Source organism: Procambarus clarkii, chromosome 60, assembly GCF_040958095.1.
Source record: "Procambarus clarkii isolate CNS0578487 chromosome 60, FALCON_Pclarkii_2.0, whole genome shotgun sequence".
NCBI lineage: Eukaryota > Metazoa > Arthropoda > Malacostraca > Decapoda > Cambaridae > Procambarus > Procambarus clarkii.
The window spans coordinates 39,326-63,040 of NC_091209.1; positions in this window are offsets into that span (position 1 = coordinate 39,326).

Consider the following 23,715-nt stretch of genomic DNA (forward strand, 5'->3'; position numbering starts at 1 on the left):
GATGAAGCAGCCAGCACATGCACCTCAATCTCCAGGCATGTCACGTCACCTCGTCCTAGCGCGACCTATATATTAACTTCCAAACAAGAGTTAGTTATTCATTTGCAGTTGGTTGCGTGTTGGAACAATTTCTACTGTCAGTCTGTCACACGTTCCGAGACAATGGATACCACTGCTGCAGATGATTATTTTCCTAGTCTTCCACTATCGATCTTAGTCGACGTAATGAACCTCGGTGAAGGATTTTCTGGCGACAAAATGTTAGAATTTATTGACAAATCAAAAGCCATTCTTAATGACTTGCATAATAACGATTCTACGATGTTATTCACTAGCAGCGTACAACTTGGAATTTTGTGCGCATTAACTCTCTCCATGCGTACGACGTCGGTCAAGATGACGGGGCAATGGGAAGATGTCCTTTGGGGAATTATTGACCTAGCACCATCTTGTGAGCCTGATAATGACATCAATTTAAGCGCACTCGAGTCTGTCGTGAAGCCCTGGATACTAACAATGTTCGCAGACCCAGAGATGTGCCCTAACCCGTACCTGCGTCTGAGAATGGTTCACTTAATCCACATTTGGCCAGAGACTTTCTTACAGGATGCCGCCTCGGGAATGCAAGCAGCTGCAGGCCTTGTGATCAACGGAAAATATATGGATCGCGATCATTTATGTACAGATGATGAAGCTCCAATATTACTTCATGAACTTAAAGATATGTTAGTCACCCTTGATGAATATGGCCACCTTGATGGTATTGGTGATGCAGCAGTTGACCAGTTAACAAGAATAAATGTCGGACCAGAAGTATCCTTACTCTACAATCTAATGAAGGTCTTAAAACAAATGGCGGAGGAATCCCTAAATTTAATAGGAAAGAAGAGGTTATATATGACCTGAGCATGTTATACATTTGTATATGGAGTTTGTCGATTTACGGAAACTCAGGAAGGCTTATCGAGCTCCTGGCCTGGCTAAGGTCGTTGCAGATACCCTAGTTGTCATAACAGTGTCATTTGTTACAATTGGCTTGACCTTAGAAGATATTGAAGGAAACAGATACAAGTTTTTTGCGGACCTCTTTGATAGTACTTACAAAAGCATACGTGAATCAGAAATATTTAGTTCGGTCTATCAGGTTCTGCGACTTGACCACGCACAGTATCTATCTTCCCTTGGGAAGAAGGCAGCCGATTCCAGTATTTTCTTTCATCATTTCCCAGTGCCGTATCAGGAATCATCGGAGGAGGTCCCGGAAGAGTTCAGAGACAGCGTGACGCTGGCGGTGATGGAGGCGCCGGTGCTGCTGCACTTCGTCCAAGATGGTGACAGACGAGTCGACGCTGATTCGCCTGCTACTGGAGTCCGGGCTGGACCCCTTCACGCGGTGTCCTCTAGACCAGGGCTCCTATAGTCGTCTTCCCCAACTCCAGGCGGACATCCTTGCATGGAAGGAAACTACCAAACTTGTGGAATAATATAATTGATAGACATATTCAACACTGAAAATATTCAAATCGCCTGCTACTTCTGCAGTTTTATTCTGACATGGTAATGAAGTTTACTGAATTTAAGAGAGGCCTCTGCACTAAATTTGTTCAATTTTTTTATATATCTTGTAACTTAAATATGAATGAGATGTTAAATTTTCTTTTAATAAATGTAAACAACAATTCATTAAGAGTTTATTCTCACCTGTTTTTGGACAATAATTTTATCAATTTTCATATCCATTTGTTATGAAATTATCTGCCAGAATCATTGATGAAATTTGTGAAAAAATTAAATTTGGATCCCCAATAACGACTTATTGGAATTAATTATACCTGCTTGAATCCATAATTACAAATTCTAATCATTGTCATGCTGAAATGTTCTTCGAACTGGAGATAAATGTAAAGCATATTTTTGCTCAATTGAAAGCCAAGGGTATGGAAGAGAAGGGCACTATCACTGAGAAAACGTTGTTGTTGTTGAAGATTTAGCTATTCAGAACAAAATGACCATGTAGCAGGAGCTGTTGTGAGCCCGTAATTGAGTTCGGTTATTCGCGATAACTGATATTTGGGTCAAAGTATTAAATGGAGGTGGTGTTTCCCCCTTTTTCTGTTTTATTAACATTATATTAGTGGCGGATGTGGGTGCAGAATGTTCACTAGTGAGTCCCATTCCTTAACAGCTTTTCTAATCATTGTAGTCGTTGTGGAATGTATGGCTACTGCAATGTCTCTGTATATTTTTTTCTCAGGCTTCAAAGAGTATAACCCAGTGGCTTGTTCGTACCATATCGCAGTGGATCTTCCTTCCTCTACTTTGGGTCTCTGGCGACTTTTTATAGTAGGGCGTATTTTCTTCTTGATTTGCTCTGTGAAAAACTTGGAGGTATTTGAACCTGTACAACAGTAAGAGCAGTCGCAGTTTTTGCTAGTGAGTTTGCCTTTTCATTACGATCTATGCCAATGTAACTTGGTATCCAATATAGGGTGATTAACAGTCTTAGATTATGGCTTCTTTTCCTATATGTTGGATTTCTGCGAGGAGTTGTATATTATCTCTGTGTTGACTGGATATGGAAAGTGCCACTATATAGCACTTGGAAAGGAGGAGGGGGTCAGGATTTGGGATTGGACGGGAGGAAAGGTGAAAGGTGCCCAAACAGTTAGGCAGTTTAGGAAAAGGAAAGGTGCCCAACCAGTTGGACAGTTGGGGATTGGAGCAAATCAAGAGGAAAATACTCCCAACCATCAAGTGCCACAGAGCCAAAGTAGCAGAAGGAAGATCCACTGGGACTGATGAGGATTTAGCTATCCAAGAGATGCCAGGTGCCCGTAATTCTTTCCTAAATCTAATGTTACTCAATTTATACCCATTGCTACTAGACCACCCAGTACAGGATACGAGTATGTCATTATATTTCTTTGACTAATTGGCATTTCCAGCTTCCGCCTGTATTTATTTGTTTGTGTTTTTTTCCCTTTCACTTTACAAAAGCTTTTGATGAGCACTTTGTCTATTCACAGCTGATGGTGGTGGGAGAAAGTAGCGAGTGAATATTGTTATTGAATATAGCCTGGTTTTAGAATGACCTAGCCTGGCTTTAGCGTTTCGGTCAAGATATAGGGAAAAACACTTAGACTAAACCTTAAAACTAATTGAGATCAAAACATAAATTGAATAATTTGTATTAATTATTAATAAATTTGATTAATACATCAAATAATTTGGGAATCTATCTGTTCTTTACACTCAGTATGTAGAACGGTCTCGTTTCAATGCCACAACTCGTCAAAATCGGCATGTTTCATACACATTCGTTCTTGGATAAAAATGTTCTTGTACCAGTAAATTAGTTCGTTGCATCTCCATTATCGTGCACGTGCGCTCTGAGAGCGTGCCAATACGCTCAATAGGCCTCAGGAATTGATTAAAGTATGCTTCCTAATTAGAAAACTTGAACTAGCTTGCCTCCCGCAGTTGATAAGCCTCTTTAATCCCAACAACAAAACTATATTAGGCTACATATAAGGAGGTCGTCTCTGGCGAAGGGGGCCGCGTTCTAGATGATCACGTCATAGATATAGGGAAGTGGTGATAAAGTTTTTAATAAGTTGAAAAGATTTACCCTATAAGCTTTGCCTGTATTATTCAGACACAAATATATATATATATATATATATATATATATATATATATATATATATATATATATATATATATATATATATATATATATATATATATATGTCCGGCTGTATGTAATCAATATTGTAACTTTTTTTGTGTAATGACATTTTCAAATAAAGCTAGATAAATATACACACTTAACAAAAGAATAGGGGTGGTAGGAGAAGAAAATATCAAAGTGTTCAGTGAGGATCCACAAGGTCTTCTCTGAGTACTCTTTATTTTCTTCTCCGAGGCTATGGGTCCCTACATTTGCACAAGAGGTGGTACCCCTTCTAGGTTTTTAAAAAAAAATATATATATATATATATATATATATATATATATATATATATATATATATATATATATATATATATATATATATATATATATATATCACTAAGAACTCTTTGACCCGGCCAAGATTCGAACCCATGCCGTCCAGGATCACCCATAAACGTACACAGTACCGTGACCACCGCACCAATGATCGTTAGACGATATACTTGTTGTTATTGTTATAAACAGCCTCCTGGTGCTTCGGTGCTCATTAACTGTTTAATAATTGTAAACAAAGCCGCCAAAGATTGAGAAAAGATGTACAGGTTCGTAAGTGCTTGCGGAATTGCTTCATGAATCCGGGAAATATACAGTACTTGTTAAGCTCAACGAATGACCAACGCTGTCGTCAAAGTCAGCGTTGATACTTATTGAGTATATGTTGAAAAACAAGTGGTGTGTGTAGAGAAACACTAAATTGAGAGTAGACATTATTCCAGATAACTTTCCATCAGTAGTTCGTGAATATTTGTACATTCAGAGGTCTAGCTGCTTATATGAGGAGACGAAGAGCGAGATCAACGCGGCCTCAGACCAGTGTGGCTTAGAGTTTAAATATTTTAAATTCATATTTTTCTGTTGGACTCCAGGTTGTGCAACTTTTAGCATATCGTAGGCAATGGGTTAAGATTCAGCTTCGATTCCGTTGTCCGGCTGCAAAAAGTTTCTCAAACATGTCACATTATTGTGATTTCATTGTATATCGGAAGTTCTTGATTCGGATGAGGGAGCAGTAGTACTCAATGGTGCTATTTTACATGTTATTGTCGGAACACACATACTAATTATCTCTCCCCTCGGTAGACGTCTTTCGCTAGACAAGTGATTGTCCTCCTAACAGAACGTCGCATACTTTACCCGAGGCCGAGAATCGTTGCACTAGGAGCCCATCCAAGGCTCCTATATATTATCACCCAGTCCCACTCATATACATATCCAACCCACGTTTGAAACAATCGAGGGACCCTTCCTCCACCACATTATGTGGTAATTAGTTCCACAAGTCAACAACCGGTTTTTGTTGATTTGTGGAACCAATTGCCGCGTAACGTGATGGAGGTTGGGTCTCTCGATTGTTTCAAGCGTGGGTTGGACATGTATATGAGTGGGATTGGGTGTTATAAATAGGAGCTGCCTCGTATGGGCCAATAGGCCATCTGCAGTTACCTTTGTTCTTATAAATAGGAGCTGTCTCGTATGGGCCAATAGGCCTTCTGCAGTTACCTTTGTTCTTATGTTCCTATAGAGGGTTACAAGAGAGCTAATGGACATAACAAAGGGAATATTAATTGGGTATTAAAAGTATCATCACGATACAGAACTCGAAACATTGGGTATAAACTGGATAAGTTTATATTTCGGAAAAACCTGGGTAAATACTGGTTCGGTAACACGGTTGTTGATTTGTGGAATCAATTACTGCGTAACATAATAAGAGTAGGGTCCCTTGATTGTTTCAAGCGTAGGTTGGACATATATATATGAATGAGATTAGGTGGTTTTAAATAGGAGCGGCCTCGTATGGGCCAATAGGTCTTCTACCGTTACCTTTATTCTTATTTTTTTGCAAAAGAACATAAAATAGATCACTTGCCTTGAAAACATAGATTAGTTCCTGATAATAAATAATATCCGAAATTTAAAGCCAAAAGAGTTCAAATTTATGCGCAAATTTTCGAAGTAAGGTAATAGGTTTGTTTTTATAATTTGTATTCTAGAAACTTATTTTTAATTAATAACAAGTGAGGCAGCGAGAAGCAGCCAGCACATGCACCTCAATCTCCAGGCATGTCACGTCACCTCGTCCTAGCGCGACCTATATATTAACTTCCAAACAAGAGTTAGTTATTCATTTGCAGTTGGTTGCGTGTTGGAACAATTTCTACTGTCAGTCTGTCACACGTTCCGAGACAATGGATACCACTGCTGCAGATGATTATTTTCCTAGTCTTCCACTATCGATCTTAGTCGACGTAATGAACCTCGGTGAAGGATTTTCTGGCGACAAAATGTTAGAATTTATTGACAAATCAAAAGCCATTCTTAATGACTTGCATAATAACAATTCTACGATGTTATTCACTAGCAGCGTACAACTTGGAATTTTGTGCGCATTAACTCTCTCCATGCGTACGACGTCGGTCAAGATGACGGGGCAATGGGAAGATGTCCTTTGGGGAATTATTGACCTAGCACCATCTTGTGAGCCTGATAATGACATCAATTTAAGCGCACTCGAGTCTGTCGTGAAGCCCTGGATACTAACAATGTTCGCAGACCCAGAGATGTGCCCTAACCCGTACCTGCGTCTGAGAATGGTTCACTTAATCCACATTTGGCCAGAGACTTTCTTACAGGATGCCGCCTCGGGAATGCAAGCAGCTGCAGGCCTTGTGATCAACGGAAAATATATGGATCGCGATCATTTATGTACAGATGATGAAGCTCCAATATTACTTCATGAACTTAAAGATATGTTAGTCACCCTTGATGAATATGGCCACCTTGATGGTATTGGTGATGCAGCAGTTGACCAGTTAACAAGAATAAATGTCGGACCAGAAGTATCCTTACTCTACAATCTAATGAAGGTCTTAAAACAAATGGCGGAGGAATCCCTAAATTTAATAGGAAAGAAGAGGTTATATATGACTGAGCATGTTATACATTTGTATATGGAGTTTGTCGATTTACGGAAACTCAGGAAGGCTTATCGAGCTCCTGGCCTGGCTAAGGTCGTTGCAGATACCCTAGTTGTCATAACAGTGTCATTTGTTACAATTGGCTTGACCTTAGAAGATATTGAAGGAAACAGATACAAGTTTTTTGCGGACCTCTTTGATAGTACTTACAAAAGCATACGTGAATCAGAAATATTTAGTTCGGTCTATCAGGTTCTGCGACTTGACCACGCACAGTATCTATCTTCCCTTGGGAAGAAGGCAGCCGATTCCAGTATTTTCTTTCATCATTTCCCAGTGCCGTATCAGGAATCATCGGAGGAGGTCCCGGAAGAGTTCAGAGACAGCGTGACGCTGGCGGTGATGGAGGCGCCGGTGCTGCTGCATTCGTCCAAGATGGTGACAGACGAGTCGACGCTGATTCGCCTGCTACTGGAGTCCGGGCTGGACCCCTTCACGCGGTGTCCTCTAGACCAGGGCTCCTATAGTCGTCTTCCCCAACTCCAGGCGGACATCCTTGCATGGAAGGAAACTACCAAACTTGTGGAATAATATAATTGATAGACATATTCAACACTGAAAATATTCAAATCGCCTGCTACTTCTGCAGTTTTATTCTGACATGGTAATGAAGTTTACTGAATTTAAGAGAGGCCTCTGCACTAAATTTGTTCAATTTTTTTATATATCTTGTAACTTAAATATGAATGAGATGTTAAATTTTCTTTTAATAAATGTAAACAACAATTCATTAAGAGTTTATTCTCACCTGTTTTTGGACAATAATTTTATCAATTTTCATATCCATTTGTTATGAAATTATCTGCCAGAATCATTGATGAAATTTGTGAAAAAATTAAATTTGGATCCCCAATAACGACTTATTGGAATTAATTATACCTGCTTGAATCCATAATTACAAATTCTAATCATTGTCATGCTGAAATGTTCTTCGAACTGGAGATAAATGTAAAGCATATTTTTGCTCAATTGAAAGCCAAGGGTATGGAAGAGAAGGGCACTATCACTGAGAAAACGTTGTTGTTGTTGAAGATTTAGCTATTCAGAACAAAATGACCATGTAGCAGGAGCTGTTGTGAGCCCGTAATTGAGTTCGGTTATTCGCGATAACTGATATTTGGGTCAAAGTATTAAATGGAGGTGGTGTTTCCCCCTTTTTCTGTTTTATTAACATTATATTAGTGGCGGATGTGGGTGCAGAATGTTCACTAGTGAGTCCCATTCCTTAACAGCTTTTCTAATCATTGTAGTCGTTGTGGAATGTATGGCTACTGCAATGTCTCTGTATATTTTTTTTCTCAGGCTTCAAAGAGTATAACCCAGTGGCTTGTTCGTACCATATCGCAGTGGATCTTCCTTCCTCTACTTTGGGTCTCTGGCGACTTTTTATAGTAGGGCGTATTTTCTTCTTGATTTGCTCTGTGAAAAACTTGGAGGTATTTGAACCTGTACAACAGTAAGAGCAGTCGCAGTTTTTGCTAGTGAGTTTGCCTTTTCATTACGATCTATGCCAATGTAACTTGGTATCCAATATAGGGTGATTAACAGTCTTAGATTATGGCTTCTTTTCCTATATGTTGGATTTCTGCGAGGAGTTGTATATTATCTCTGTGTTGACTGGATATGGAAAGTGCCACTATATAGCACTTGGAAAGGGGGAGGGGGTCAGGATTTGGGATTGGACGGGAGGAAAGGTGAAAGGTGCCCAAACAGTTAGGCAGTTTAGGAAAAGGAAAGGTGCCCAACCAGTTGGACAGTTGGGGATTGGAGCAAATCAAGAGGAAAATACTCCCAACCATCAAGTGCCACAGAGCCAATGTAGCAGAAGGAAGATCCACTGGGACTGATGAGGATTTAGCTATCCAAGAGATGCCAGGTGCCCGTAATTCTTTCCTAAATCTAATGTTACTCAATTTATACCCATTGCTACTAGACCACCCAGTACAGGATACGAGTATGTCATTATATTTCTTTGACTAATTGGCATTTCCAGCTTCCGCCTGTATTTATTTGTTTGTGTTTTTTTCCCTTTCACTTTACAAAAGCTTTTGATGAGCACTTTGTCTATTCACAGCTGATGGTGGTGGGAGAAAGTAGCGAGTGAATATTGTTATTGAATATAGCCTGGTTTTAGAATGACCTAGCCTGGCTTTAGCGTTTCGGTCAAGATATAGGGAAAAACACTTAGACTAAACCTTAAAACTAATTGAGATCAAAACATAAATTGAATAATTTGTATTAATTATTAATAAATTTGATTAATACATCAAATAATTTGGGAATCTATCTGTTCTTTACACTCAGTATGTAGAACGGTCTCGTTTCAATGCCACAACTCGTCAAAATCGGCATGTTTCATACACATTCGTTCTTGGATAAAAATGTTCTTGTACCAGTAAATTAGTTCGTTGCATCTCCATTATCGTGCACGTGCGCTCTGAGAGCGTGCCAATACGCTCAATAGGCCTCAGGAATTGATTAAAGTATGCTTCCTAATTAGAAAACTTGAACTAGCTTGCCTCCCGCAGTTGATAAGCCTCTTTAATCCCAACAACAAAACTATATTAGGCTACATATAAGGAGGTCGTCTCTGGCGAAGGGGGCCGCGTTCTAGATGATCACGTCATAGATATAGGGAAGTGGTGATAAAGTTTTTAATAAGTTGAAAAGATTTACCCTATAAGCTTTGCCTGTATTATTCAGACACAAATATATATATATATATATATATATATATATATATATATATATATATATATATATATATATATATATATATATATATATATATATATATATATATATATATATATATATATATATATATATATATGTCCGGCTGTATGTAATCAATATTGTAACTTTTTTTGTGTAATGACATTTTCAAATAAAGTTAGATAAATATACACACTTAACAAAAGAATAGGGGTGGTAGGAGAAGAAAATATCAAAGTGTTCAGTGAGGATCCACAAGGTCTTCTCTGAGTACTCTTTATTTTCTTCTCCGAGGCTATGGGTCCCTACATTTGCACAAGAGGTGGTACCCCTTCTAGGTTTTAAAAAAAAAATATATATATATATATATATATATATATATATATATATATATATATATATATATATATATATATGAATGAAAACTCACACCCCAGAAGTGACTCGAACCCATACTCCCAGAAGCAACACAACTGGTAACTACAGGGCGCCTTAATCCGCTTGACCATCACGGCCGTCAAAAGGAAGTGATAGCCGAGGCTATTTGAGCCACTTCCCCGACGGCAACTCGGATGGTAATCTTGGGCATAGCATTTCACCAAATCACCTCATTCTTTGGGGCACACGTGAGGAACACAAATGCGAACAAGCCTGAATGGTCCCCAGGACTATATGCGAATGAAAACTCACACCCCAGAAGTGACTCGAACCCATACTCCCAGAAGCAACACAACTGGTAACTACAGGGCGCCTTAATCCGCTTGACCATCACGGCCGTCAAAAGGAAGTGATAGCCGAGGCTATTTGAGCCACTTCCCCGACGGCAACTCGGATGGTAATCTTGGGCATAGCATTTCACCAAATCACCTCATTCTTTGGGGCACACGTGAGGAACACAAATGCGAACAAGCCTGAATGGTCCCCAGGACTATATGCGAATGAAAACTCACACCCCAGAAGTGACTCGAACCCATACTCCCAGAAGCAACACAACTGGTAACTACAGGGCGCCTTAATCCGCTTGACCATCACGGCCGTCAAAAGGAAGTGATAGCCGAGGCTATTTGAGCCACTTCCCCGACGGCAACTCGGATGGTAATCTTGGGCATAGCATTTCACCAAATCACCTCATTCTTTGGGGCACACGTGAGGAACACAAATGCGAACAAGCCTGAATGGTCCCCAGGACTATATGCGAATGAAAACTCACACCCCAGAAGTGACTCGAACCCATACTCCCAGAAGCAACACAACTGGTAACTACAGGGCGCCTTAATCCGCTTGACCATCACGGCCGTCAAAAGGAAGTGATAGCCGAGGCTATTTGAGCCACTTCCCCGACGGCAACTCGGATGGTAATCTTGGGCATAGCATTTCACCAAATCACCTCATTCTTTGGGGCACACGTGAGGAACACAAATGCGAACAAGCCTGAATGGTCCCCAGGACTATATGCGAATGAAAACTCACACCCCAGAAGTGACTCGAACCCATACTCCCAGAAGCAACACAACTGGTAACTACAGGGCGCCTTAATCCGCTTGACCATCACGGCCGTCAAAAGGAAGTGATAGCCGAGGCTATTTGAGCCACTTCCCCGACGGCAACTCGGATGGTAATCTTGGGCATAGCATTTCACCAAATCACCTCATTCTTTGGGGCACACGTGAGGAACACAAATGCGAACAAGCCTGAATGGTCCCCAGGACTATATGCGAATGAAAACTCACACCCCAGAAGTGACTCGAACCCATACTCCCAGAAGCAACACAACTGGTAACTACAGGGCGCCTTAATCCGCTTGACCATCACGGCCGTCAAAAGGAAGTGATAGCCGAGGCTATTTGAGCCACTTCCCCGACGGCAACTCGGATGGTAATCTTGGGCATAGCATTTCACCAAATCACCTCATTCTTTGGGGCACACGTGAGGAACACAAATGCGAACAAGCCTGAATGGTCCCCAGGACTATATGCGAATGAAAACTCACACCCCAGAAGTGACTCGAACCCATACTCCCAGAAGCAACACAACTGGTAACTACAGGGCGCCTTAATCCGCTTGACCATCACGGCCGTCAAAAGGAAGTGATAGCCGAGGCTATTTGAGCCACTTCCCCGACGGCAACTCGGATGGTAATCTTGGGCATAGCATTTCACCAAATCACCTCATTCTTTGGGGCACACGTGAGGAACACAAATGCGAACAAGCCTGAATGGTCCCCAGGACTATATGCGAATGAAAACTCACACCCCAGAAGTGACTCGAACCCATACTCCCAGAAGCAACACAACTGGTAACTACAGGGCGCCTTAATCCGCTTGACCATCACGGCCGTCAAAAGGAAGTGATAGCCGAGGCTATTTGAGCCACTTCCCCGACGGCAACTCGGATGGTAATCTTGGGCATAGCATTTCACCAAATCACCTCATTCTTTGGGGCACACGTGAGGAACACAAATGCGAACAAGCCTGAATGGTCCCCAGGACTATATGCGAATGAAAACTCACACCCCAGAAGTGACTCGAACCCATACTCCCAGAAGCAACACAACTGGTAACTACAGGGCGCCTTAATCCGCTTGACCATCACGGCCGTCAAAAGGAAGTGATAGCCGAGGCTATTTGAGCCACTTCCCCGACGGCAACTCGGATGGTAATCTTGGGCATAGCATTTCACCAAATCACCTCATTCTTTGGGGCACACGTGAGGAACACAAATGCGAACAAGCCTGAATGGTCCCCAGGACTATATGCGAATGAAAACTCACACCCCAGAAGTGACTCGAACCCATACTCCCAGAAGCAACACAACTGGTAACTACAGGGCGCCTTAATCCGCTTGACCATCACGGCCGTCAAAAGGAAGTGATAGCCGAGGCTATTTGAGCCACTTCCCCGACGGCAACTCGGATGGTAATCTTGGGCATAGCATTTCACCAAATCACCTCATTCTTTGGGGCACACGTGAGGAACACAAATGCGAACAAGCCTGAATGGTCCCCAGGACTATATGCGAATGAAAACTCACACCCCAGAAGTGACTCGAACCCATACTCCCAGAAGCAACACAACTGGTAACTACAGGGCGCCTTAATCCGCTTGACCATCACGGCCGTCAAAAGGAAGTGATAGCCGAGGCTATTTGAGCCACTTCCCCGACGGCAACTCGGATGGTAATCTTGGGCATAGCATTTCACCAAATCACCTCATTCTTTGGGGCACACGTGAGGAACACAAATGCGAACAAGCCTGAATGGTCCCCAGGACTATATGCGAATGAAAACTCACACCCCAGAAGTGACTCGAACCCATACTCCCAGAAGCAACACAACTGGTAACTACAGGGCGCCTTAATCCGCTTGACCATCACGGCCGTCAAAAGGAAGTGATAGCCGAGGCTATTTGAGCCACTTCCCCGACGGCAACTCGGATGGTAATCTTGGGCATAGCATTTCACCAAATCACCTCATTCTTTGGGGCACACGTGAGGAACACAAATGCGAACAAGCCTGAATGGTCCCCAGGACTATATGCGAATGAAAACTCACACCCCAGAAGTGACTCGAACCCATACTCCCAGAAGCAACACAACTGGTAACTACAGGGCGCCTTAATCCGCTTGACCATCACGGCCGTCAAAAGGAAGTGATAGCCGAGGCTATTTGAGCCACTTCCCCGACGGCAACTCGGATGGTAATCTTGGGCATAGCATTTCACCAAATCACCTCATTCTTTGGGGCACACGTGAGGAACACAAATGCGAACAAGCCTGAATGGTCCCCAGGACTATATGCGAATGAAAACTCACACCCCAGAAGTGACTCGAACCCATACTCCCAGAAGCAACACAACTGGTAACTACAGGGCGCCTTAATCCGCTTGACCATCACGGCCGTCAAAAGGAAGTGATAGCCGAGGCTATTTGAGCCACTTCCCCGACGGCAACTCGGATGGTAATCTTGGGCATAGCATTTCACCAAATCACCTCATTCTTTGGGGCACACGTGAGGAACACAAATGCGAACAAGCCTGAATGGTCCCCAGGACTATATGCGAATGAAAACTCACACCCCAGAAGTGACTCGAACCCATACTCCCAGAAGCAACACAACTGGTAACTACAGGGCGCCTTAATCCGCTTGACCATCACGGCCGTCAAAAGGAAGTGATAGCCGAGGCTATTTGAGCCACATCCCCGACGGCAACTCGGATGGTAATCTTGGGCATAGCATTTCACCAAATCACCTCATTCTTTGGGGCACACGTGAGGAACACAAATGCGAACAAGCCTGAATGGTCCCCAGGACTATATGCGAATGAAAACTCACACCCCAGAAGTGACTCGGCTATCACTTCCTTTTGACGGCCGTGATGGTCAAGCGGATTAAGGCGCCCTGTAGTTACCAGTTGTGTTGCTTCTGGGAGTATGGGTTCGAGTCACTTCTGGGGTGTGAGTTTTCATTCGCATATAGTCCTGGGGACCATTCAGGCTTGTTCGCATTTGTGTTCCTCACGTGTGCCCCAAAGAATGAGGTGATTTGGTGAAATGCTATGCCCAAGATTACCATCCGAGTTGCCGTCGGGGAAGTGGCTCAAATAGCCTCGGCTATCACTTCCTTTTGACGGCCGTGATGGTCAAGCGGATTAAGGCGCCCTGTAGTTACCAGTTGTGTTGCTTCTGGGAGTATGGGTTCGAGTCACTTCTGGGGTGTGAGTTTTCATTCGCATATAGTCCTGGGGACCATTCAGGCTTGTTCGCATTTGTGTTCCTCACGTGTGCCCCAAAGAATGAGGTGATTTGGTGAAATGCTATGCCCAAGATTACCATCCGAGTTGCCGTCGGGGAAGTGGCTCAAATAGCCTCGGCTATCACTTCCTTTTGACGGCCGTGATGGTCAAGCGGATTAAGGCGCCCTGTAGTTACCAGTTGTGTTGCTTCTGGGAGTATGGGTTCGAGTCACTTCTGGGGTGTGAGTTTTCATTCGCATATAGTCCTGGGGACCATTCAGGCTTGTTCGCATTTGTGTTCCTCACGTGTGCCCCAAAGAATGAGGTGATTTGGTGAAATGCTATGCCCAAGATTACCATCCGAGTTGCCGTCGGGGAAGTGGCTCAAATAGCCTCGGCTATCACTTCCTTTTGACGGCCGTGATGGTCAAGCGGATTAAGGCGCCCTGTAGTTACCAGTTGTGTTGCTTCTGGGAGTATGGGTTCGAGTCACTTCTGGGGTGTGAGTTTTCATTCGCATATAGTCCTGGGGACCATTCAGGCTTGTTCGCATTTGTGTTCCTCACGTGTGCCCCAAAGAATGAGGTGATTTGGTGAAATGCTATGCCCAAGATTACCATCCGAGTTGCCGTCGGGGAAGTGGCTCAAATAGCCTCGGCTATCACTTCCTTTTGACGGCCGTGATGGTCAAGCGGATTAAGGCGCCCTGTAGTTACCAGTTGTGTTGCTTCTGGGAGTATGGGTTCGAGTCACTTCTGGGGTGTGAGTTTTCATTCGCATATAGTCCTGGGGACCATTCAGGCTTGTTCGCATTTGTGTTCCTCACGTGTGCCCCAAAGAATGAGGTGATTTGGTGAAATGCTATGCCCAAGATTACCATCCGAGTTGCCGTCGGGGAAGTGGCTCAAATAGCCTCGGCTATCACTTCCTTTTGACGGCCGTGATGGTCAAGCGGATTAAGGCGCCCTGTAGTTACCAGTTGTGTTGCTTCTGGGAGTATGGGTTCGAGTCACTTCTGGGGTGTGAGTTTTCATTCGCATATAGTCCTGGGGACCATTCAGGCTTGTTCGCATTTGTGTTCCTCACGTGTGCCCCAAAGAATGAGGTGATTTGGTGAAATGCTATGCCCAAGATTACCATCCGAGTTGCCGTCGGGGAAGTGGCTCAAATAGCCTCGGCTATCACTTCCTTTTGACGGCCGTGATGGTCAAGCGGATTAAGGCGCCCTGTAGTTACCAGTTGTGTTGCTTCTGGGAGTATGGGTTCGAGTCACTTCTGGGGTGTGAGTTTTCATTCGCATATAGTCCTGGGGACCATTCAGGCTTGTTCGCATTTGTGTTCCTCACGTGTGCCCCAAAGAATGAGGTGATTTGGTGAAATGCTATGCCCAAGATTACCATCCGAGTTGCCGTCGGGGAAGTGGCTCAAATAGCCTCGGCTATCACTTCCTTTTGACGGCCGTGATGGTCAAGCGGATTAAGGCGCCCTGTAGTTACCAGTTGTGTTGCTTCTGGGAGTATGGGTTCGAGTCACTTCTGGGGTGTGAGTTTTCATTCGCATATAGTCCTGGGGACCATTCAGGCTTGTTCGCATTTGTGTTCCTCACGTGTGCCCCAAAGAATGAGGTGATTTGGTGAAATGCTATGCCCAAGATTACCATCCGAGTTGCCGTCGGGGAAGTGGCTCAAATAGCCTCGGCTATCACTTCCTTTTGACGGCCGTGATGGTCAAGCGGATTAAGGCGCCCTGTAGTTACCAGTTGTGTTGCTTCTGGGAGTATGGGTTCGAGTCACTTCTGGGGTGTGAGTTTTCATTCGCATATAGTCCTGGGGACCATTCAGGCTTGTTCGCATTTGTGTTCCTCACGTGTGCCCCAAAGAATGAGGTGATTTGGTGAAATGCTATGCCCAAGATTACCATCCGAGTTGCCGTCGGGGAAGTGGCTCAAATAGCCTCGGCTATCACTTCCTTTTGACGGCCGTGATGGTCAAGCGGATTAAGGCGCCCTGTAGTTACCAGTTGTGTTGCTTCTGGGAGTATGGGTTCGAGTCACTTCTGGGGTGTGAGTTTTCATTCGCATATAGTCCTGGGGACCATTCAGGCTTGTTCGCATTTGTGTTCCTCACGTGTGCCCCAAAGAATGAGGTGATTTGGTGAAATGCTATGCCCAAGATTACCATCCGAGTTGCCGTCGGGGAAGTGGCTCAAATAGCCTCGGCTATCACTTCCTTTTGACGGCCGTGATGGTCAAGCGGATTAAGGCGCCCTGTAGTTACCAGTTGTGTTGCTTCTGGGAGTATGGGTTCGAGTCACTTCTGGGGTGTGAGTTTTCATTCGCATATAGTCCTGGGGACCATTCAGGCTTGTTCGCATTTGTGTTCCTCACGTGTGCCCCAAAGAATGAGGTGATTTGGTGAAATGCTATGCCCAAGATTACCATCCGAGTTGCCGTCGGGGAAGTGGCTCAAATAGCCTCGGCTATCACTTCCTTTTGACGGCCGTGATGGTCAAGCGGATTAAGGCGCCCTGTAGTTACCAGTTGTGTTGCTTCTGGGAGTATGGGTTCGAGTCACTTCTGGGGTGTGAGTTTTCATTCGCATATAGTCCTGGGGACCATTCAGGCTTGTTCGCATTTGTGTTCCTCACGTGTGCCCCAAAGAATGAGGTGATTTGGTGAAATGCTATGCCCAAGATTACCATCCGAGTTGCCGTCGGGGAAGTGGCTCAAATAGCCTCGGCTATCACTTCCTTTTGACGGCCGTGATGGTCAAGCGGATTAAGGCGCCCTGTAGTTACCAGTTGTGTTGCTTCTGGGAGTATGGGTTCGAGTCACTTCTGGGGTGTGAGTTTTCATTCGCATATAGTCCTGGGGACCATTCAGGCTTGTTCGCATTTGTGTTCCTCACGTGTGCCCCAAAGAATGAGGTGATTTGGTGAAATGCTATGCCCAAGATTACCATCCGAGTTGCCGTCGGGGAAGTGGCTCAAATAGCCTCGGCTATCACTTCCTTTTGACGGCCGTGATGGTCAAGCGGATTAAGGCGCCCTGTAGTTACCAGTTGTGTTGCTTCTGGGAGTATGGGTTCGAGTCACTTCTGGGGTGTGAGTTTTCATTCGCATATAGTCCTGGGGACCATTCAGGCTTGTTCGCATTTGTGTTCCTCACGTGTGCCCCAAAGAATGAGGTGATTTGGTGAAATGCTATGCCCAAGATTACCATCCGAGTTGCCGTCGGGGAAGTGGCTCAAATAGCCTCGGCTATCACTTCCTTTTGACGGCCGTGATGGTCAAGCGGATTAAGGCGCCCTGTAGTTACCAGTTGTGTTGCTTCTGGGAGTATGGGTTCGAGTCACTTCTGGGGTGTGAGTTTTCATTCGCATATAGTCCTGGGGACCATTCAGGCTTGTTCGCATATATATATATATATATATATATATATATATATATATATATATATATATATATATATATATCACTAAGAACTCTTTGACCCGGCCAAGATTCGAACCCATGCCGTCCAGGATCACCCATAAACGTACACAGTACCGTGACCACCGCACCAATGATCGTTAGACGATATACTTGTTGTTATTGTTATAAACAGCCTCCTGGTGCTTCGGTGCTCATTAACTGTTTAATAATTGTAAACAAAGCCGCCAAAGATTGAGAAAAGATGTACAGGTTCGTAAGTGCTTGCGGAATTGCTTCATGAATCCGGGAAATATACAGTACTTGTTAAGCTCAACGAATGACCAACGCTGTCGTCAAAGTCAGCGTTGATACTTATTGAGTATATGTTGAAAAACAAGTGGTGTGTGTAGAGAAACACTAAATTGAGAGTAGACATTATTCCAGATAACTTTCCATCAGTAGTTCGTGAATATTTGTACATTCAGAGGTCTAGCTGCTTATATGAGGAGACGAAGAGCGAGATCAACGCGGCCTCAGACCAGTGTGGCTTAGAGTTTAAATATTTTAAATTCATATTTTTCTGTTGGACTCCAGGTTGTGCAACTTTTAGCATATCGTAGGCAATGGGTTAAGATTCAGCTTCGATTCCGTTGTCCGGCTGCAAAAAGTTTCTCAAACATGTCACATTATTGTGATTTCATTGTATATCGGAAGTTCTTGATTCGGATGAGGGAGCAGTAGTACTCAATGGTGCTATTTTACATGTTATTGTCGGAACACACATACTAATTATCTCTCCCCTCGGTAGACGTCTTTCGCTAGACAAGTGATTGTCCTCCTAACAGAACGTCGCATACTTTACCCGAGGCCGAGAATCGTTGCACTAGGAGCCCATCCAAGGCTCCTATATATTATCACCCAGTCCCACTCATATACATATCCAACCCACGTTTGAAACAATCGAGGGACCCCTCCTCCACCACATTATGTGGTAATTAGTTCCACAAGTCAACAACCGGTTTTTGTTGATTTGTGGAACCAATTGCCGCGTAACGTGATGGAGGTTGGGTCTCTCGATTGTTTCAAGCGTGGGTTGGACATGTATATGAGTGGGATTGGGTGTTATAAATAGGAGCTGCCTCGTATGGGCCAATAGGCCATCTGCAGTTACCTTTGTTCTTATAAATAGGAGCTGTCTCGTATGGGCCAATAGGCCTTCTGCAGTTACCTTTGTTCTTATGTTCCTATAGAGGGTTACAAGAGAGCTAATGGACATAACAAAGGGAATATTAATTGGGTATTAAAAGTATCATCACGATACAGAACTCGAAACATTGGGTATAAACTGGATAAGTTTATATTTCGGAAAAAACTGGGTAAATACTGGTTCGGTAACACGGTTGTTGATTTGTGGAATCAATTACTGCGTAACATAATAAGAGTAGGGTCCCTTGATTGTTTCAAGCGTAGGTTGGACATATATATGAATGAGATTAGGTGGTTTTAAATAGGAGCGGCCTCGTATGGGCCAATAAGTCTTCTACTGTTACCTTTATTCTTATTTTTTTGCAAAAGAACATAAAATAGATCACTTGCCTTGAAAACATAGATTAGTTCCTGATAATAAATAATATCCGAAATTTAAAGCCAAAAGAGTTCAAATTTATGCGCAAATTTTCGAAGTAAGGTAATAGGTTTGTTTTTATAATTTGTATTCTAGAAACTTATTTTTAATTAATAACAAGTGAGGCAGCGAGAAGCAGCCAGCACATGCACCTCAATCTCCTGGCATGTCACGTCACCTCGTCCTAGCGCGACCTATATATTAACTTCCAAACAAGAGTTAGTTATTCATTTGCAGTTGGTTGCGTGTTGGAACAATTTCTACTGTCAGTCTGTCACACGTTCCGAGACAATGGATACCACTGCTGCAGATGATTATTTTCCTAGTCTTCCACTATCGATCTTAGTCGACGTAATGAACCTCGGTGAAGGATTTTCTGGAGACGAAATGTTAGAATTTATTGACAAATCAAAAGCCATTCTTAATGACTTGCATAATAACAATTCTACGATGTTATTCACTAGCAGCGTACAACTTGGAATTTTGTGCGCATTAACTCTCTCCATGCGTACGACGTCGGTCAAGATGACGGGGCAATGGGAAGATGTCCTTTGGGGAATTATTGACCTAACACCATCTTGTGAGCCTGATAATGACATCAATTTAAGCGCACTCGAGTCTGTCGTGAAGCCCTGGATACTAACAATGTTCGCAGACCCAGAGATGTGCCCTAACCCGTACCTGCGTCTGAGAATGGTTCACTTAATCCACATTTGGCCAGAGACTTTCTTACAGGATGCCGCCTCGGGAATGCAAGCAGCTGCAGGCCTTGTGATCAACGGAAAATATATGGATCGCGATCATTTATGTACAGATGATGAAGCTCTAATATTACTTCATGAACTTAAAGATATGTTAGTCACCCTTGATGAATATGGCCACCTTGATGGTATTGGTGATGCAGCAGTTGACCAGTTAACAAGAATAAATGTCGGACCAGAAGAATCCTTACTCTACAATCTAATGAAGGTCTTAAAACAAATGGCGGAGGAATCCCTAAATTTAATAGGAAAGAAGAGGTTATATATGACCGAGCATGTTATACATTTGTATATGGAGTTTGTCGATTTACGGAAACTCAGGAAGGCTTATCGAGCTCCTGGCCTGGCTAAGGTCGTTGCAGATACCCTAGTTGCCATAACAGTGTCATTTGTTACAATTGGCTTGACCTTAGAAGATATTGAAGGAAACAGATACAAGTTTTTTGCGGACCTCTTTGATAGTACTTACAAAAGCATACGTGAATCAGAAATATTTAGTTCGGTCTATCAGGTTCTGCGACTTGACCACGCACAGTATCTATCTTCCCTTGGGAAGAAGGCAGCCGATTCCAGTATTTTCTTTCATCATTTCCCAGTGCCGTATCAGGAATCATCGGAGGAGGTCCCGGAAGAGTTCAGAGACAGCGTGACGCTGGCGGTGATGGAGGCGCCGGTGCTGCTGCACTCGTCCAAGATGGTGACAGACGAGTCGACGCTGATTCGCCTGCTATTGGAGTCCGGGCTGGACCCCTTCACGCGGTGTCCTCTAGACCAGGGCTCCTATAGTCGTCTTCCCCAACTCCAGGCGGACATCCTTGCATGGAAGGAAACTACCAAACTTGTGGAATAATATAATTGATAGACATATTCAACACTGAAAATATTCAAATCGCCTGCTACTTCTGCAGTTTTATTCTGACATGGTAATGAAGTTTACTGAATTTAAGAGAGGCCTCTGCACTAAATTTGTTCAATTTTTTTATATATCTTGTAACTTAAATATGAATGAGATGTTAAATTTTCTTTTAATAAATGTAAACAACAATTCATTAAGAGTTTATTCTCACCTGTTTTTGGACAATAATTTTATCAATTTTTATATCCATTTGTTATGAAATTATCTGCCAGAATCATTGATGAAATTTGTGACAAAATTAAATTTGGATCCCCAATAACGACTTATTGGAATTAATTATACCTGCTTGAATCCATAATTACAAATTCTAATCATTGTCATGCTGAAATGTTCTTCGAACTGGAGATAAATATAAAGCATATTTTTGCTCAATTGAAAGCCAAGGGTATGGAAGGGAAGGGCACTATCAGTGAGAAAACGTTGTTGTTGTTGAAGATTTAGCTATTCAGAACAAAATGACCATGTAGCAGGAGCTGTTGTGAGCCCGTAATTGAGTTCGGTTATTCGCGATAACTGATATTTGGGTCAAAGTATTAAATGGAGGTGGTGTTTCCCCCTTTTTCTGTTTTATTAACATTATATTAGTGGCGGATGTGGGTGCAGAATGTTCACTAGTGAGTCCCATTCCATAACAGCTTTTCTAATCATTGTAGTCGTTGTGGAATGTATGGCTACTGCAATGTCTCGGTATATTTTTTTCTCAGGCTTCAAAGAGTATAACCCAGTGGCTTGTTCGTACCATATCGCAGTGGATCTTCCTTCCTCTACTTTGGGTCTCTGGCGACTTTTTATAGTTGGGCGTATTTTCTTCTTGATTTGCTCTGTGAAAAACTTGGAGGTATTTGAACCTGCACAACAGTAAGAGCAGTCGCAGTTTTTGCTAGTGAGTTTGCCTTTTCATTACGATCTATGCCAATGTAACTTGGTATCCAATCTAGGGTGATTAACAGTCTTAGATTATGGCTTCTTTTCCTATATGTTGGATTTCTGCGAGGAGTTGTATATTATCTCTGTGTTGACTGGATATGGAAAGTGCCACTATATAGCACTTGGAAAGGGGGAGGGGGTCAGGATTTGGGATTGGACGGGAGGAAAGGTGCCCAAACAGTTAGGCAGTTTAGGAAAAGGAAAGGTGCCCAACCAGTTGGACAGTTGGGGATTGGAGCAAATCAAGAGGAAAATACTCCCAACCATCAAGTGCCACAGAGCCAAAGTAGCAGAAGGAAGATCCACTGGGACTGATGAGGATTTAGCCATCCAAGAGATGCCAGGTGCCCGTAATTCTTTCCTAAATCTAATGTTACTCAATTTATACCCATTGCTACTAGACCACCCAGTACAGGATACGAGTATGTCATTATATTTCTTTGACTAATTGGCATTTCCAGCTTCCGCCTGTATTCATTTGTTTGTGTTTTTTTCCCTTTCACTTTACAAAAGCTTTTGATGAGCACTTTGTCTATTCACAGCTGATGGTGGTGGGAGAAAGTAGCGAGTGAATATTGTTATTGAATATAGCCTGGTTTTAGAATGACCTAGCCTGGCTTTAGCGTTTCGGTCAAGATATAGGGAAAAACACTTAGACTAAACCTTAAAACTAATTGAGATCAAAACATAAATTGAATAATTTGTATTAATTATTAATAAATTTGATTAATATATCAAATAATTTGGAAATCTATCTGTTCTTTACACTCAGTATGTAGAACGGTCTCGTTTCAATGCCACAACTCGTCAAAATCGGCATGTTTCATACACATTCGTTCTTGGATAAAAATGTTCTTGTACCAGTAAATTAGTTCGTTGCATCTCCATTGTCGTGCACGTCCGCTCTGAGAGCGTGCCAATACGCTCAATAGGCCTCAGGAATTGATTAAAGTATGCTTCCTAATTAGAAAACTTGAACTAGCTAGCCTCCCGCAGTTGATAAGCCTCTTTAATCCCAACAACAAAACTATATTAGGCTACATATAAGGAGGTCGTCTCTGGCGAAGGGGGCCGCGTTCTAGATGATCACGTCATAGATATAGGGAAGTGGTGATAAAGTTTTTAATAAGTTGAAAAGATTTACCCTATAAGCTTTGCCTGTATTATTCAGACACAAATATATATATATATATATATATATATATATATATATATATATATATATATATATATATATATATATATATATATATATATATATATATATATATATATATATATATATATATATACATATATATATATATACATATATATATATATATATATATATATATATATATATATATATATATATATATATATATATATATATATATATATATATATATATATCACTAAGAACGCTTTGACCCGGCCAGGATTCGAACCCATGTCGTCCAGGATCACCCCTAAACGTACACAGTACCGTGACCACCGCACCAATGATCGTTAGACGATATACTTGTTGTTATTGTTATAAACAGCCTCCTGGTGCTTCGGTGCTCATTAACTGTTTAATAATTGTAAACAAAGCCGCCAAAGATTGAGAAAAGATGTACAGGTTCGTAAGTGCTTGCGGAATTGCTTCATGAATCCGGGAAATATACAGTACTTGTTAAGCTCAACGAATGACCAACGCTGTCGTCAAAGTCAGCGTTGATACTTATTGAGTATATGTTGAAAAACAAGTGGTGTGTGTAGAGAAACACTAAATTGAGAGTAGACATTATTCCAGATAACTTTCCATCAGTAGTTCGTGAATATTTGTACATTCAGAGGTCTAGCTGCTTATATGAGGAGACGAAGAACGAGATCAACGCGGCCTCAGACCAGTGTGGCTTAGAGTTTAAATATTTTAAATTCATATTTTTCTGTT